Here is a 15,993-nt window from a genome sequence, read left to right on the forward strand (position 1 = left end):
GTGCTGTTCTAAGAACCTTAAAAATATTAACTCATTTAATCCTCATAATAACCCTATAAGATCAGTACTGTCATTCCCATACCAAAGATTAAGAAACACAACAAATAAACTGCTCAAGGTTACACAATAGGAAGTGACCAAGCAGGAATTCAAACCCAGAATGGCTTTATAGTTCTTGCTATGAACCATTACATTGTGAAAATACTCACTGTAAAGGCAAAGTCGTCAGTCATTAATATTATTTCCTTGATGTGCATGACTTTAAAACACTCTTTTATGTGCAATTTACTCTAATATTCTTCTAGTAACTAAAAGTTAGACTATATGACTCAGAAAGACTACATGTCTACTGATTTCAGCCCAGTTTTGGTTAAAGCATTTTTTTTGAAGCTAATGAAACAAAAATTGCCTTGTATATTAAGGTGTGCCAAAGTATCTTATGAATGAATACAAATTGCAATTGACTATGACAACTGAAATTAATATATTACAGGAAAAAAAAGCCTAGATATTTATCTTTTCCAAGAAGAGAGAAAACTTCCAAATAAGTTTACAACAGCATAACTCAATCTTGGTTTAACCTGGTAAATTCAAATCTGTTTTGCTTTGCAAGCTATAAATCTAGATCAGTCTTTATTTGTCATTCATTTGTATATCTCAGTACTAACTTACTTTATTTGAGGAGTGGGCCCAAAATTTCCAAATCTCAACCTTTTAGCTTAGTAATCCTTTTATAGAAGACCAAATCATGCTTGTCATCAGTCACACAGTGGCATTTACTATATATTAAAAATGATCAAGGTCAACAGAAGGAACAATCGTTGTAATCTGGGAGCCCTAGTTAGATGTGAATTAAAAGCTCTGCTGAGGCCTCGTTTCTAGGACCCAGGAGGGGTAGGGAGGGGTGGAGGGGAGGACTAAAAAAAAAAAAAACGCACAGAACAGGATCAGCTATTTCAACTGCTTTCTAATTATACACCTGATTCATAAAAATAAATAGACAATGCATCATATAATCTCCTCTCATCTATTATCCACTGCATTATTGTGCAATTTTCAGGATGAAATAAAAATCAGAGGACGGAAGAAATAGCAAAATCACCGCTACCCTAGGGAGCTTCTCGGATATTTACAATACTGTCATCCCCACACCCTTCCCCCAGTGGCCAGCCAGGCAGCAAAAAAGCAGACAGACGCTCACCTGGCCACCGACTGCTTCTCTCCCTTCACCTGCAAGGCCTGCAACCTACTCCAGGCTGGGGCTAGGTTTCGGCAGCCCGCCCTCCTCACGGTGACAGCCCATTTGGCCAGCTACCACTCCGGCCCGGCTCTCTGTTTACAAGCGCTTCTTGCGGTCCCACACTTAAATGCTTCCTTCCAGCAGCTCGGGAAGCGAGACTCCGACACACAAGGTTCCAGGCCGCAAGGACTCGTCTTCCCTGCCCTAGGGACCCAGCGCCCGGCATGGCCCAACTGCACCCTCCTGGCCTTCTTACCTCTTTGTTTTCTCACAGTCTTCATCACACACTTCTTGAAACAGTGCTATGTGCCTTATTCTCCTCTCTGCTTTTCTCAACGCCCAAATGGATGTTTGCAATGCGAAATTTTTATTTGGAACAAACCTGGGACTAGTTTTTAGCAGCTCCCTTGGTTAAGAGAATTTGAGAAATAACTTATTTCTGAAAATAGGACTATTAGAACCCAGAGGTTGCTTAGCATTTCCGATTTGGAGCTGCGATGAAAGTCAATTTTCATTGCCCTCTCATGTTGTAGCCTGCAGGTTGGAACAGGATGGTTTTGAGAGGTCTTCAACCCCCATTCAGATTCACATCAAAATAGGGCGTGTGTGTGTGTGTGTGTGTGTGTGTGTGTGTGTGTGTACATGGACACTGGCAGGCGACCTGAGTTCTCCCCAACCCACCCCCCGTGACTTTGGCCAGTTTACAAGAGGATAGGCTGGTCTGACTGGAAGACTGTCCTTGAAGTTTCCTGCTTTATCTCCATCATAGCACACTTAGCCATTTTCTCAATTTATAATTACACATTTAAAAAAAAAAAAAAAAAAAAACGAAACTTACCTGTTTTGTTGGCATCTCTACCCCCACTCCAGCCTCACCTGTAAACTCCCTGAGTGAATGAGTGAGTGAAAGTTGCACAGGCTTGTCCAACTCTTTGCAACCCAATGGACTATACAGTTCATGGAATTCTCCAGGCCAGAATACTGGAGTGGATAGCCTTTCCCTTCTCCAGGGGATCTTCCCAACCCAGGGATAGAACCCACATCTCCCATATTGCAGGCGGATTCTTTACCACCTGAACCACAAGGGAAGCCCAAACTCCCTGAGGGCAGGAACTATTTCAGTTTCACTCACCACCACATTATAGGTACAAAGCACAGTGGCTTCTGTGCCTACTGATCAGGGGCTTCCCTGGTGGCTCAGAATATCAAGAATCTGCCTGCAATGTAGAAGACCCATGTTCGATCCCTGGGTTGGGAAGATATCCTGGAGAAGAAAATGGCAACCCACTCCAGGATTCTTGCCTGGAGAATTCCATGGACAGAGGAGCCTGGCAAGCTACAGTCCAGGGGTCACAAAGAGTTGGACCCGACTGAGCAATTAACAGTTTGACTTTTACAGTGGCAAGGTATATATTTTTGAATGAATGAACGAAGAAATGGGCACACACACACACACAAAAATTGTCAAAGGAGGCTAGAGAAAGTAGCAAGATAAGGTTTGAAAAATATGATTCCCCCACTGTCTGGAAAATGAGTAAAAATCTTTCCCCACTGAATTAAAAAAAAAAAAATCTCTTGATGTTTAGAGTTTAAATAAGTTTGTCGAGATACCTGTTGTTGCCTAAACATGCGGTGTTCTCTTTTGCCTCAGGACTTTTGATAGTTGGTTCCCTTTGGTGAGAGCTGTCACCTTTGCCCCATCCCTTTAGCCTGGCCGACTTCTCCTTGCTCTTTAAGAAGCAAGTGTCATCACACCTCTCCTAGAAGTCTCCAACTGAGGAACCTGATCCTTTTAAGCATGCCCAGAGGAACTCATATGTTCTTCTATAAATGCATTTATCTATATACTCATTAGTCTTCCCAGGCCATTGATTCTCAAACTTCAGCATGAAACAGAATCTTCTAGAGCAGTGTTTCTCAAACTTTAATGTGTGGGGATCCTGTTAAAATGCAGATCATGATTCAGGAGTCTGTGGTGGGTCCTTTGCACCTCTAGTGAACTCTCAGGTGATGCCACATGTTGAGTGTCAAGGCTCTTAGATGTTTGTTAAAACTGCAAATTCCTGGGTCACACACCCATTGTTGGGCTGCACCCCACTGGCCTACAAGGCCTGTACTTGCACAGTTTTAAGACCAAAAAAAGAGCTTGGAGTTAGCAACAGAGACATCTATGGTTTAATGGGTGGGGGATCTTATATGTCTGAAGCAAGAATCTGAAGTGACACCCCATGGTGTACGGTGGACTGGTAGCAGTCTTCACTCCTGGGGTGGTTGCTAGTTACAAGGGGAATTGACAATTGACGTTAGATAGGTTCATGGCTTACCAAGGAAACCAGTAGGGGGCATGCCCCTCACTGCCCCTTTGATAGGAGCGATTACCAGTTGAGGCCTGGGGCAAGTACATAGGAAGGTCAGTCGTGTGAGTAGGGTGTATGTGAGCAGGGGAATGTACAGAGAGCAAGAAAACAGCTGAATTGAGTGGCCTGACCATACACCCATAGATTTTTATTCTGAAGGTCTACAATAAAGTCCTGAATTCTGTGATTTTACAGGTGCCTCAGAGTGCTTCCAATGTAGGTGATCATTGGGCTGATGCTTTGTCGTTTTTTCCCCACTATGCATTAAGCAGGCTATCTGGTACCTAAAATGTATTAAAAAGCTGCATTTACAGAATGACTAGATTTACTCATTATCACTGATACAGATCCTCAGCACTGAAACAAGTGGATGATCCCAGACATAGCAGCCATAGCATGCTTTTTCTTTATTTTGCAGAGCAGTTTTGGGTTTGCAGCAAAACTGAGCAGAAAGTACAGAGATCCCAGATACCAGCTGCGCCTGACATATACACAATTCCAATCCCACTATCAAGATCCTGCACTCGGATGATACATTTGTTATAGTCGATGAGCCTACATCATTATTACCCCGAATCCAAAGGGCCACCTGTTTATATCTTTTAGACCCCACAGTTACACTACCAATGAAATCCCTATTTACTCAAGGTAGTTTGTGTTGGTTTCTGTCATTTACAACTGAAAGCATCATCATTTACAAGTGAAAGCACTCCATCTTCCAGGCTTACTTCCAGAATACTTCTTTCTCCCACTCTACACTCTGGATTCACTTTTCTTTTTAACCACTCCTGGATACTCTTTCATTAATTCCCACTGTCCTGCTGCAGGCTCCACTATTATATTCCATCTGCATCCCCTGAAGGGCAAAGAACTTGCTTTATCCATCTTTGCATTTTCCACAGCACTTTTTTGGTTTGTTTTTTGGGTATGTGTTTTTAGCTGCTAAGTCGTGTCCAAACTTTTTCGTCCCCATGGACTGTAGCCCACCAGGCTTCTCTGTCCACAACACTTATAGTACCTAGTTACTGATTTTCACGGGGCTTCCCAGGTGGCACTAGTGGTAAAGAACCCACCTGCTAATGCAGGAGACATGAGAAACAGGGGTTAGATCCCTGGGTCGGGAAGACCCCTTGGAGGACCCACTCCAATATTCTTGTCTGAAGAATCCCATGGACAGAGAAGCCTGCCAGGCTATGGTCCATAGGGTCAAAAAGAGTCAGACACGACTGAAGCGACTTAGCACGCACACAAACAAATCATCTTCATAAATGTACATTATAACAAAGTAAAATACCAAATGACATGTAAGGCGATTCTATTATTGCATGCCTTCATTAAATTTTTTTCCTCTAAACTTTGCTTTATAACATAATGGTCAAGCCAGGATTCAATAAAGCAATGCTGTCTTCCAAGAAGTAAAACAAAAGTCTCATCAAAAAATATTTTAAACAGAATCAAAAAATGTTGGTGTTATTTATAGCCTAGAATTTGCAAGCCAAGTATATCTCACCCCATGTACACAAGCATACCCAAGTAAAGATGATTGTGATATTCACTGAGAGCAATAGAATATAATTTGTTTGTCTTATTAGGTAAATTAAAAGTATTTGATATGTAGAACCCTAAAGGCATAAATGGACTTGCATAAAAGTACAAATGAAGCTGGGAGGCGCCCACAAGGCCATTACATTGTTAAAATATTAAAACCGTTCCACAAACGCTACTTCAGTTCATTTCAGTTCATTCACTCAGTCGTGTCTGACTCTTTGCAACCCCATGAACCACAGCACGCCAGGCCTCCTTGTCCATCACGAACTCCCGGAGTTCACCCAAACTCATGTCCATTGAGTCAGTGGTGCCATCCAACCATCTCATCCTCTGTCGTTGTCCCCTTCTACTCCTGCCCACAATCTTTCCCAGCATCAGGGTCTTTTCAAATGAGTCAGCTCTTTGCATCAGGTGGCCAAAGTATTGGAGTTTCAGCTTCAATGTCAGTCTTTTCAGTGAACACCCAGGACTGATCTCCTTTAAGATGGACTGGTTGGATCTCCTTGCAGTCCAGGGGACTCTCAAGAGTCTTCTCCAACACCACAGTTCAAAAGCATCAATTCTTCGGCATTCAGCTTTCCTTATAGTCCAACTCTCACATCCATACTTGACTACTGGAAAAAAGATAGCCTTGACTAGATGGACCTTTGTTGACAAAGTAATGTCTCTGCTTTTTAATATACTGTCTAGGTTGGTCATAACTTTCCTTCCAAGGAGTAAGCGTCTTTTAACTTGATGGCTGCAATCACCATCTGCTGTGATTTTGGAGCCCCCAAAAATAAAGTCAGCCACTGTTTCCACTCTTTCCCCATCTATTTGCCATGAAGTGATGGGACCGGATGCCATGATCTTAGTTTTCTGAATGTTGAGTTTTAAGCCAATTTTTTCACTCTCCTCTTTCACTTTCATCAAGAGGCTCTTTAGTTCTTCTTTACTTTCTGCCATAAGGATGGTATCATCTGCATATCTGAGGTTATTGAGATTTCTCCCAGCAATCTTGATTCCAGCCTGTGCTTCCTCCAGCCCAGTGTTTCTCATGATGTACTCTGCATATAAGTTAAATAAGCAGGGTGACAATATACAGCCTTGACGTACTCTTTTTTTCTATTTGGAACCAGTCTGTTGTTCCATGTCCAGTTCTAACTGTTGCCTCCTGACCTGCATATAGGTGTCTCAAGGGGCAGATCAGGTGGTCTGGTATTCCCATCTCTTTCAGAATTTTCCACAGTTTATTGTGATCCACACAGTCAAAGGCTTTGGCATAGTCAATAAAGCAGAAATAGATGTTTTTTCTGGAACTCTCTTGCTTTTTCGATGATCCAGCAGATGTTGGCAATTTGATCTCTGGTTCCTCTGTCTTTTCTAAAACCAGCTTGAACATCTGGAAGTTCACGGTTTACGTATTGTTGAAGCCTGACCTGGAGAATTTTGAGCATTACTTTACTAGCGTGTGAGATGAGTGCAATTGTGTGGTAGTTTGAGCATTCTTTGGCGTTGCCTTTCTTTGGGACTGGAATGAAAACTGACCTTTTCCAGTCCCATGCCCACTGCTGAGTTTTCCAAATTTGCTGGCATATTGAATGCAGCACTTTCACAGCATCATCTTTTAGGTTTGAAATAGCTCAACTGGAATTCCATCACCTCCACTAGCTTTGTTCATAGTGATGCTTTCTAAGGCCCACTTGACTTCACATTCCAGTATGTCTGGCTCTAGGTGAGTGATCACAGCATCATAGTTACCTGGGTCATTAAGGTCTTTTTTGTATAGTTCTTCTGTATATTCTTGCCACCTCTTCTTAATATTTTCTGCTTCTGTTAGGTCCATACCATTTCTGACCTTTATTGAGCCCATCTTTGCATGAAATGTTCCCTTGGTATCTCTGATTTTCTTGAAGAGATCTCTAGTCTTTCCCATTCTATTGTTTTCCTCTATTTCTTTTCATTGATCGCTGAGGAAGGCTTTCTTATCTCTCCTTGCTATTCTTTGGAACTCTGCATTCAGATGTTTATATCTTTCCTTTTCTCCTTTGCTTTTTGCTTCTCTTCTTTTCACAGCTATTTATTTGTAAGGCCTCCTCAGGCAGCCATTTTGCCTTTTTGCATTTCTTTTTCTTGGGAATGGTGTTGATCCCATCTCCTGTACAATGTCACGAACCTCTGTCCATAGTTCATCAGGCACTCTGTCTATCAGATCTAGTCCCTCAAATCTATTTCTCACTTTCACTGTATAATCATAGTGAATAGTGTATAGGGAAGTCGCTCAGTCATGTCCGACGCTTTGCGAACCCACGGACTGTATCCCACTAGCCTCCTCAGTCCAAGGAATTTTCCAGGCAAGAGTACTGGAGTGGGTTGCCATTTCCTTAGGGATTTGATTTAGGTCATACCTGAATGGTCTAGTGGTTTTCTCTACTTTCTTCTATCTAAGTCTGAATTTGGCAGTAAGGAGCTCATGCTCTGAGCCACAGTCAGCTCATGGTCTTGTTTCTGATGACTGTATAAAGCTTCTCCATCTTTGGCTGCAAAGAATATAATCAATCTGATTTTGGTTTTGGCCATCTGGTGATGACCATGTGTAGAATCTCCTCTTGTGTTGTCGGAAGAGGGTGTTTACTATGACCAGTGCATTCTGTTGGCAAAACTCTATTAGCCTTTGCCCTGCTTCATTCTGTAGTCCAAGGCCAAATTTGCCTGTTGCTCCAGGTGTTTCTTGACTTCCTACTTTTGTATTCCAGTTCCCTATAATGAAAAGGACATCTTTTTGGGGTGTTAGTTCTAAAAGGTCATGTGGGTGTTCATAGAACCGTTCAACTTCAGCTTCTTCAGCGTTACTGATTGTGGCATAGACTTGGATTACTGTGATATTGAATGGTTTGCCTTGGAAACGAACAGAGATCATTCTGTCATTTTTGAGATTACATCCAAGTACTGCATTTCGGACTCTTTTGTAGACTATGATGGCTACTCCATTTCTTCTAACTAGCTTCTATTACTAAGCTTCCTAACTGTCCCAAATCTCTTTCCAAAGAATGCCCTTTCTACCCACCCTAAGATCCAATACCCAAAGGATTGATACCTGATCCCACTCTTGCATTAGAGGCAGGATTCTTTCTGATTGGTTGATGATCAGACCATATATGACTTTGGGTCTTTTGCTATCACTTCTACACATAGGTAAACAGGAAAAAAAAAAGGTCAAAAGCCTTCAACCAAGCAAAATATTCAATGATTCCCCACCCTACTACCACAGACTATGTCTTTTAAAACAGAAAGATCAAGAAAGTTTCTATATTTGGGCAATATGCCTGTGGTTCATTTTAGGTATTCAACAAGCACATACAGGAATGCTTTGTCCTCTTGGTCAGGGGTTCATGGGCTTGAGGTGGCTTATATGTGGTTAGTACTAACTAGGGCCTCCATTAAGAGCTGCTAAAAACTGACTCATTAGAAAAGACTCTGATGCTGGGAAAGATTGCAGGCAAAAGAAGAAGAGGTAAACAGAAAATGAGATGGTTAGATAGCATCACTTGACTCAATGAGCATGAACCTGAGCAAACTCCCAGGAGATAGTGAAGGACAGGGAAGCCTGGTGTGCTGCAATCCATGAGGTCACAAAGAGTCAGACATGACTTAGTGACTGAACAACAACAAGAACAACAAATTACGTGTTGACAGAATGGTCCAGAAAGTTAAAAATGTAAAAGGAAAACTTTTTCCATTTTGATGTGGGACAGAACTGTTTTGTATGATATACTCTCAGCTTCCTTCTGGAAGAACCCAGCATTCCCAATAAAATACCTAAACAATCAGCAAAGTTAAGTAAACTTTAACAGCATTAAGAGTTGCAGGGGGTACTTCCCTGTTGGTCCAGTGGCTAAGACTCAAAGTTCCCAGTGCAGGAGACCAGGGTTCGATCCGTGGTTGGGGAACTAGATTGAACATGCCACAACTAAGAGTTCTCATGCTGCAGTGAAGACCTAACATCCCATGTGCTATAACTAAGACACAGCACACCCAAATAAATAAATATTTTTTAAAAAAGAGTTGCAGGAGTTCCCGACCTTCAACACATCCTGAAAGCTATCTGAGAGGCTGTCTCCCAGACTATAGTCATCATTTTGCCCCAAATAAAACAACTCATGAAGAGAAAAAATAAAAGAGTTGCAGGTTGAATTCCCAGGAAGCAGACTCAGAGAGAATTCAGCATGCAGGGTATACCTAGGGGATCAGCATGTGTGTATGGGAGTGGATGAGAGCCAAATTGGGCAGGGGGACAGGTAGAGTTGTGCAGCCTCACAGCAGCCTCACCAGCCCCATGAAGACCTCTGAGCCAGAGTGGCCTGTCAGAGGCTTCAGAACAGTCTTGAACTGGGCAAAGAACAAGTAGTGTGCTGGGAAATTGAACTCTGAGAAAACAAAAGCCCTGACTTGTTAGTGTTGGCTGATTTCCATAGTGTAAACACCACACCATACCTAATTTTATGAATGTCATGTCACGAACAAGGAATTGGAGATGTGCAAAAGTCAGGCCTCAAGAGCCAGAAGAAGCTGGCTCCAGCTCACCACTGACCAAGATGACCAGGCCTTTCCCTGTCCAGGAGCATGGCCTTGGGCAAGGCAGCCCTCTGCAGCTAATACAGTCCCTGAAGGGTTTGACCACTGAAGGCAGTCTACTGACACCACTCCCAGCAGCTGGGGCAATGAGTCCTTTTCTGATAGGGAGTCTGGGCCGCCCATCACAGAGTCCACCATACTTGTTCTGGGAAACTAAGTCACCTCCTACTCAACTGGCTGTCAGTCAAGAGTCTAGTCACCTTTCACCTCTAGATGGAAAGATATCCAGTGGTCCCAAATGATAAATACCCAGAGAGTGATAAAGGCAAAAGAAACTCCAGAAGTTCAGAGGCAGATGGAGCCACTCAGACAGGCCTCCACAGAAAAACAACGGTTTGAGCCTACCTTGAAGGATGAGTAGAATTGTGGTAGAAAAGAAGAGGAGACTGATGAGCAGCTACCTTGTCTTGCAGTTAGAATCCTGTCCCTAACACTTACTCATTTTCAGGCCTTGCACAAATTATTTTACTTCTTTGTGCTTCAGTTTCCCTGTAGGTAAAATGGGGATGGTGATGATAATAATAATGTAATAATAGTAATAATATTATCTACTGCAAAGTGTTGTTGCCATAAGTTAATTCACAGTAAAATTTGTATTAGTGTTTGGCAGTATAAGGCCCCCAATAAGTGAGCTGTTATTGCATGGAGATAAACATGAAAATATCATATTGCAGAGTAGTGTAAAAAAATTTACACACACACACATTACATGTATGCAAACTTCATTTCACTGGAACTGGAGAGCTGAACAGGTAGACCCTGTTATTTACAAAAGCCAGGGCAAGAAAACAAATGGATGCCTTCAGTTTCCCAGCCCAGACCGTGTCCTACACCACAATGCCCCAAACATGTGCATATTGACACCTCAGCTGCCATCCCTAACTTCATTTACTGATTCCCCAGCCACAGTCAATCCTCAAGCTTTTGAGTACATACTGGCAGCTGGGTCAGCCCCCAGGAAGGCAAGCCCTGGGGAACAGCCCATGCAGTGCTGGAGGTAGACTCTTGGCTTTGGTACAGGGAATTCTGATACCCCAGGAACCTGATCTAGAAAGAGGGGGTTCCAGGTAGTCACTTCCTTGACCAGAAAGAGATGCAGCCAGAGAAGGACCTAAAGCAGGTCAGCAGATGTAAGGGTAGTCCTTGGTAGTTCTACTGGGGATCAACCCTTTTTACTCAATATTCCATCTTTAGTCCTTATGGGATTACCATAAAGTAATCCTGTCATGCTGATTCATATTGATGTTTGACAGAAAACAACAAAATTCTATAAAGCAACTATCCTTTGATAAAACAAATAAATTTTAAGAAAGTAAAAAAATAGACAAAAAAGATACAAACAATTAAAAAAAAAGGTAATCATGTCATAAGAGAGGCTTTGCTGTACTAAAAAAGGCATTGGATTGAGGATCAGGACCTAGGATCATAGATTATATTTATTATACTTGTTATAACTCACAGCACCAAACACCATGATAGTTCATAGTAAGATCTAACAGAAAATTTATATTTGTAATATTAAAGACACTCCAAAATCACTGCAGATGGTGACTGCAGCCATGAAGTTAAAATAAACTCATTGGAAGAAAAGCTATGACCAATCTAGACAGCATATTAAAAAGCAAAGACATTACTCTGCTGACAAAGGTCTAGAGAATCAAAGCTATGGTTTTTCCAGGAGTCATGTATGGTTGTAAGAGTTGGACAGTAAAGAAAACTGAGCACCGAAGAACTGATGCTTTTGAACTGTGGTATTGGAGAAGACTCTTTAGAGTCCCTTGGTCAGCAAGGAGATCAAATCAGTCAATCCTAGAGGAAATCAGTCCTGAATATTCATTGGAAGGACCGATGTTAAAGCTGAAGCTCCAATACTTTGGCCACCCGATGTGAAGAAGTGACTCATTGGAAAAGACCCTGATGCTAGGAAAGATTGAAGGTGAGAGGAGAAGGGAATGACAGAGGATGAGATGGTTGGATGGCATCACCAACTCAATGGACATGAGTTTGAGCAAGCCCCAGGAGTTGGTGATGGACAGGGAGGCCTGGCATGCTGCAATCCATGGGGTCGCAAAGTCGGACACTACTGAGAGACTGAACTGAGTGTAAAAGACTATTGGGTTCCAGAATTTAATTCAAGGTGTTTTTAAAAAAAATCCAACCCAAGGTTCAAGCCTGTCTCTGAGAGCTGGATCCCCCTTTTCTTTTTTATCTTCTAAAAGTTCACCATCCTTCCTCACACACCCAAATGAACTTTCACACTATTCAGTCCTTTTCACTAGAATGGGAATCACTGATACAAAAGAGCCCCAAGGCCCAAAGCACTTGCTTCAGTTCCTGCAGTTCAGTTCAGTTCAGTCACTCAGTTGTGTCCAACTCTTTGTGACCCCATGAATCGCAGCACGCCAGGCCTCCCTGTCCATCTCCTTATTTCACATATTTTAACTAATTATTATGCAAATGAAAGTTGTTACTCAACAGGTAGATTGTTAAAAGTACATATACAAGAAACCAACATCTCTCAGATAGATACCTGTTTGAAAGTTTGTGCTTTTGAAAGTAAATAACATCAGAAATTAAATTATACAGAAGGAACCTTATACGTAAGCTATTCGCAGTCACTGAAATGAAAGATAGATATTAAAGGGAATGAGAATGGGATGGTAAGTAATGAGAAGTAAGAACATCTTCTTAACTTTTTCTGAGGAGAATTTCCCCTGGCCTATGGTGTCTTTCTGGAATCCAGAACTAGAAAACAGCTTTTATCCTGTTGGCTGGAGTGTAATTGTTCTCTCTAGAAGTTGTCAAGTGGTGTGTGTACGTGTGTGTGTGTGTGTGTTGAGGATGCTTTGTGAGACTCACTGAGCTGCACATAACTCACTGCCATGTATTTGTGTAACTGGAGTCATCTCAGATTGTTTTGCTGACTTGTTTTCACACTCTGTTTCAAAACTGTTGAATTAGACCACTCTGGAACCCTTGAGAAAGTCCTCCAGACCAAGGTGGGCAAGAGCAGGTTCCAGCCAGAGCTGACTCACTTCAGTGCATCTGAATGTTGTTTTACACATTTTCACAACCAAGTTGCTCCTGATTGAACTTACTCACACTTTCACGTTGGAACATTTGACCCTGGCCAATCCCCAACCTAGGGATCAAACCTGTGTCTCCTGTGTCTCCTGCATTGGCAGGCGGATTCTTTACCGCTAGTGCCACCTGGGAAGCCCCAGAAAAAGTAAGTTTGCCCTTTTTCTCAGTCTTTGCCCATGATATAATTTGTTTTTAAATAGAACTACATAGTTGTGGAATAAAATTCATATTTTATGGCAAGATGAGAAAAATTTAAACATAAAAATTTTCTCTAACCTCTGGCTTCCCTCTCCCCAACTGTGCATTGCATATTTGCAATACATCGACCAAACCTCCCCCACCGGCAGGAATACCTGCTCAACTCTAAAGAGCAACCTTCTCCAGCGGCATTGACAGCTGCTTTAAGATAACATTCCTCCCTGCTCTTGCAAGGGGTCACATGAGCCCCACAACGATGCTTACATTTGCATTATGTAAACTGTCAATGTCGCATCATTTCAGGTACAGCCCTCTGTCTCAAGGAAATTTATATAACTGTGCCTTCTACCAGGTGAAACAGTTCTCAGAGCTTTCTGAGATGCTCTTCCCAGTTTATAATCCTCAAGTTTGGCTCAAATAAAATTTTCCAATTCTTTCTTAGATTGTCAACGTAGTCTAATTATTGGGAAAAAAGAGTTGCAAGCATCGGGAGAGAGGGCCACAGGGCAAAATATTCCAAGGATCTTGATATTTCCTCCTGTTAGCCTTGTCTCCTACTCTTTTTCTTCCACACTGTTAAGCTTTACAGCTTTGAACAGTAGACATGTAGTGCGGTGACTATATTCTTGGCATGATTGTGGTTTGGGACTTGAAGTTTTTAGAGGGCAGAGATAAGTTGAAAATTACATCCTGCGGAGAAGTGCTTAGTAAATAACAATAAGGGGCATCTTCTACAAGCATTTGAGAAGATCTCTTGTCACTTTCAGGAGCAGATTTCTGCCCAGTGGATGACCCAGTAAATACAATGATACCTTTGATTCCTGGGAGGGATAGGTTTATTAAGGAAGGGAGGAAAAGAGGAAGAAAGTAACATTTAAATCTAATCTCTCTCATAAACTGAGCTCCTCAACACACACACACACATTCACACATATACACTCACTCACTCACTCACTCATTGGCACACAGACACACACAGATTTGCTATTCTTTAGCTAATGGGATTGGCACCGCTTAAAGCAGATTGCTAGGTCATTGTCTGCGACCACAGCAAGAGAAACATTATTTAAAGGTCATTCAGGCCCTAAAAGAAGCGGCTGAGCCGAGTAATTATCAGAGACTCTCCATTAACTGGGGCATCTTTGCTCTTTGTCTGAGTTGGTTTAATAAGGCCCACTAATGGGACTGTGGGGGAAGGGCCCGCTAATGGTTCTAAAAAAGCCCCTTCTTCGCCCCTTTACTTCTGGGGACTGTCTTTAGAGACTTCGACCGTAAAGCCAGAAGTTACCATACTGCAAAATGACCTTCACAAAAACTTGGTGTGGACCCCTACTGCTCAGGATTCTAGATTTCAAAATGAGGAAACATCATTGTCCCTTTCTTCTTTATTGCAATGTGATTTCCCCCCACTTCCTCTTACTGGTCCTTGGCCCTTTGGGTTTTGGGGAATGCATCATTGAAAACAGCAGCACTCTGTAGGAATATAGCAGGATGACACCCTGGGCAATTTCTCCTTTAGCTTGCTTCTCATCTTCCAGGGGTCTACTTCTCCAGAAAAATTACTGTCCCATTATTTCTTTTAAGTCTGTGATGCACTTACATTTCAGACTTAGGATGGCCACTTGGATTCAAACTGCCGTGTTATAATCAGCCAGCTTTAACAAAGGCCTCAAACACTCAGCTTTTCTGGAGGCTTGTATCTCACAAGGGAACTCTTGTGCATTACTTATAGTTTTAGCTGGGAAGTGACCTAAACTGTCCATTTCTCACATCCCCTGGTCCAACCCTAGACGAAGCTGTCATCTCTTCTCCCCTGGGTGACTGCAATCCTCCCCTAGCTAGTCTTCCAGCAGCACTGTTTGCCTCCCAACTCATTCTCCATACAACAACCAGAACAACTCTTTCAAAACAGAAATGTAGTTAAACATCTTAGTGGCCTCCTGTTATTCATGAGAATTTTTGATATAATCTACAAGACCCAACATGGTCTGGCCCTTTCTTCCTCTCTAGTAATGTCTTATATCATGCTTTCTCCAGCTATTTGTTCCAGTCACTGGGGCCTTTTTCAGTGATCGATCATGTCCTGATCATTCCTGCCACAGGGCCTTTGCACATCTTTCTGCCTGGTATTCCTTTTGCCTAGTACCGTCCACTCATCCTTCAGTTGTCAGATCAGTAGGCAGATCTTCAGGAAAGTCTTCCCTGACTGCTCTTCTGGGTCAATAACTTTTATTTCATGCATTTATAAACCATATATGCCTTCATGGCATGTGTGCATGCTCAGTTGCTTCAGTTGTGTCTGACTCTTTGCAACCCCATGGACCTTAGCCTGCCAGGGTCCTCTGTCCATGGGATTTCCCAGGCAAGAATATTGGAGTGGGTTGCCATGCCCTCCTCCAGGGGATCTGCCTGATCCAGGTATCAAACCTGCGTCTCCTGAGTCTCCTACATTGCAGATGGATTCTTTACCACTGAGCCACTAGGGAAGCCCACTGCAATTAAACCTTTACATTTATTGGAACGATTTGTATATTTATAATTACCTCCTCAAGAGACTGTAATATCACGAGAACAGTCATAATCTCTATAAGCAATAATTACATCTGGTTTTGTACATCACTATATCCTCAGGGCTCAGAACAATATCTGTGACCTAAGTACTTGCCTATTTTCAATTTTTCAACCAAAGTTTATTCCCTGAGAGGTTTCCAAAAGGTTTCTGATAGGGGAAAATATGGGGTATAGGTAATTCCCAAACAGGCCTGTTCTCCTTTCCTGTGAGATTAAAGACTAATTTTCTAGTTTCAGAGGTAGAACTAAAAGCACATTCTTCTTCCCCTAATAAGTGGACCCATATGCAGTAACATAGATTCACAAGGCTCAAAGAAGCACCACAAGCTTTAATGATGCCTCCTGTCTTGTCATGACCCAGTGGGAAAGAGAATGGGTGTA

The 15,993-nt window shown here is 42.2% G+C and overlaps 1 protein-coding gene across 2 annotated transcripts in view; it reads right to left on the minus strand.

Moving 5' to 3' along the window:
- PLEKHM3 (pleckstrin homology domain containing M3) overlaps positions 1 to 1,357 on the minus strand; it is a 226,327-nt gene extending 224,970 nt beyond the window's left edge. For both annotated transcript variants that reach the window (XM_055573295.1, XM_055573296.1), the window contains exon 1: positions 1,202 to 1,357. The gene's annotated coding sequence lies outside the window, so the exon portion shown is untranslated. The remainder of the gene's footprint in view (positions 1 to 1,201) is intronic.
- Positions 1,358 to 15,993: the final 14,636 nt, after the last annotated feature.

Source organism: Bubalus kerabau, chromosome 3, assembly GCF_029407905.1.
Source record: "Bubalus kerabau isolate K-KA32 ecotype Philippines breed swamp buffalo chromosome 3, PCC_UOA_SB_1v2, whole genome shotgun sequence".
Taxonomy (NCBI): Eukaryota; Metazoa; Chordata; class Mammalia; order Artiodactyla; family Bovidae; genus Bubalus; species Bubalus kerabau.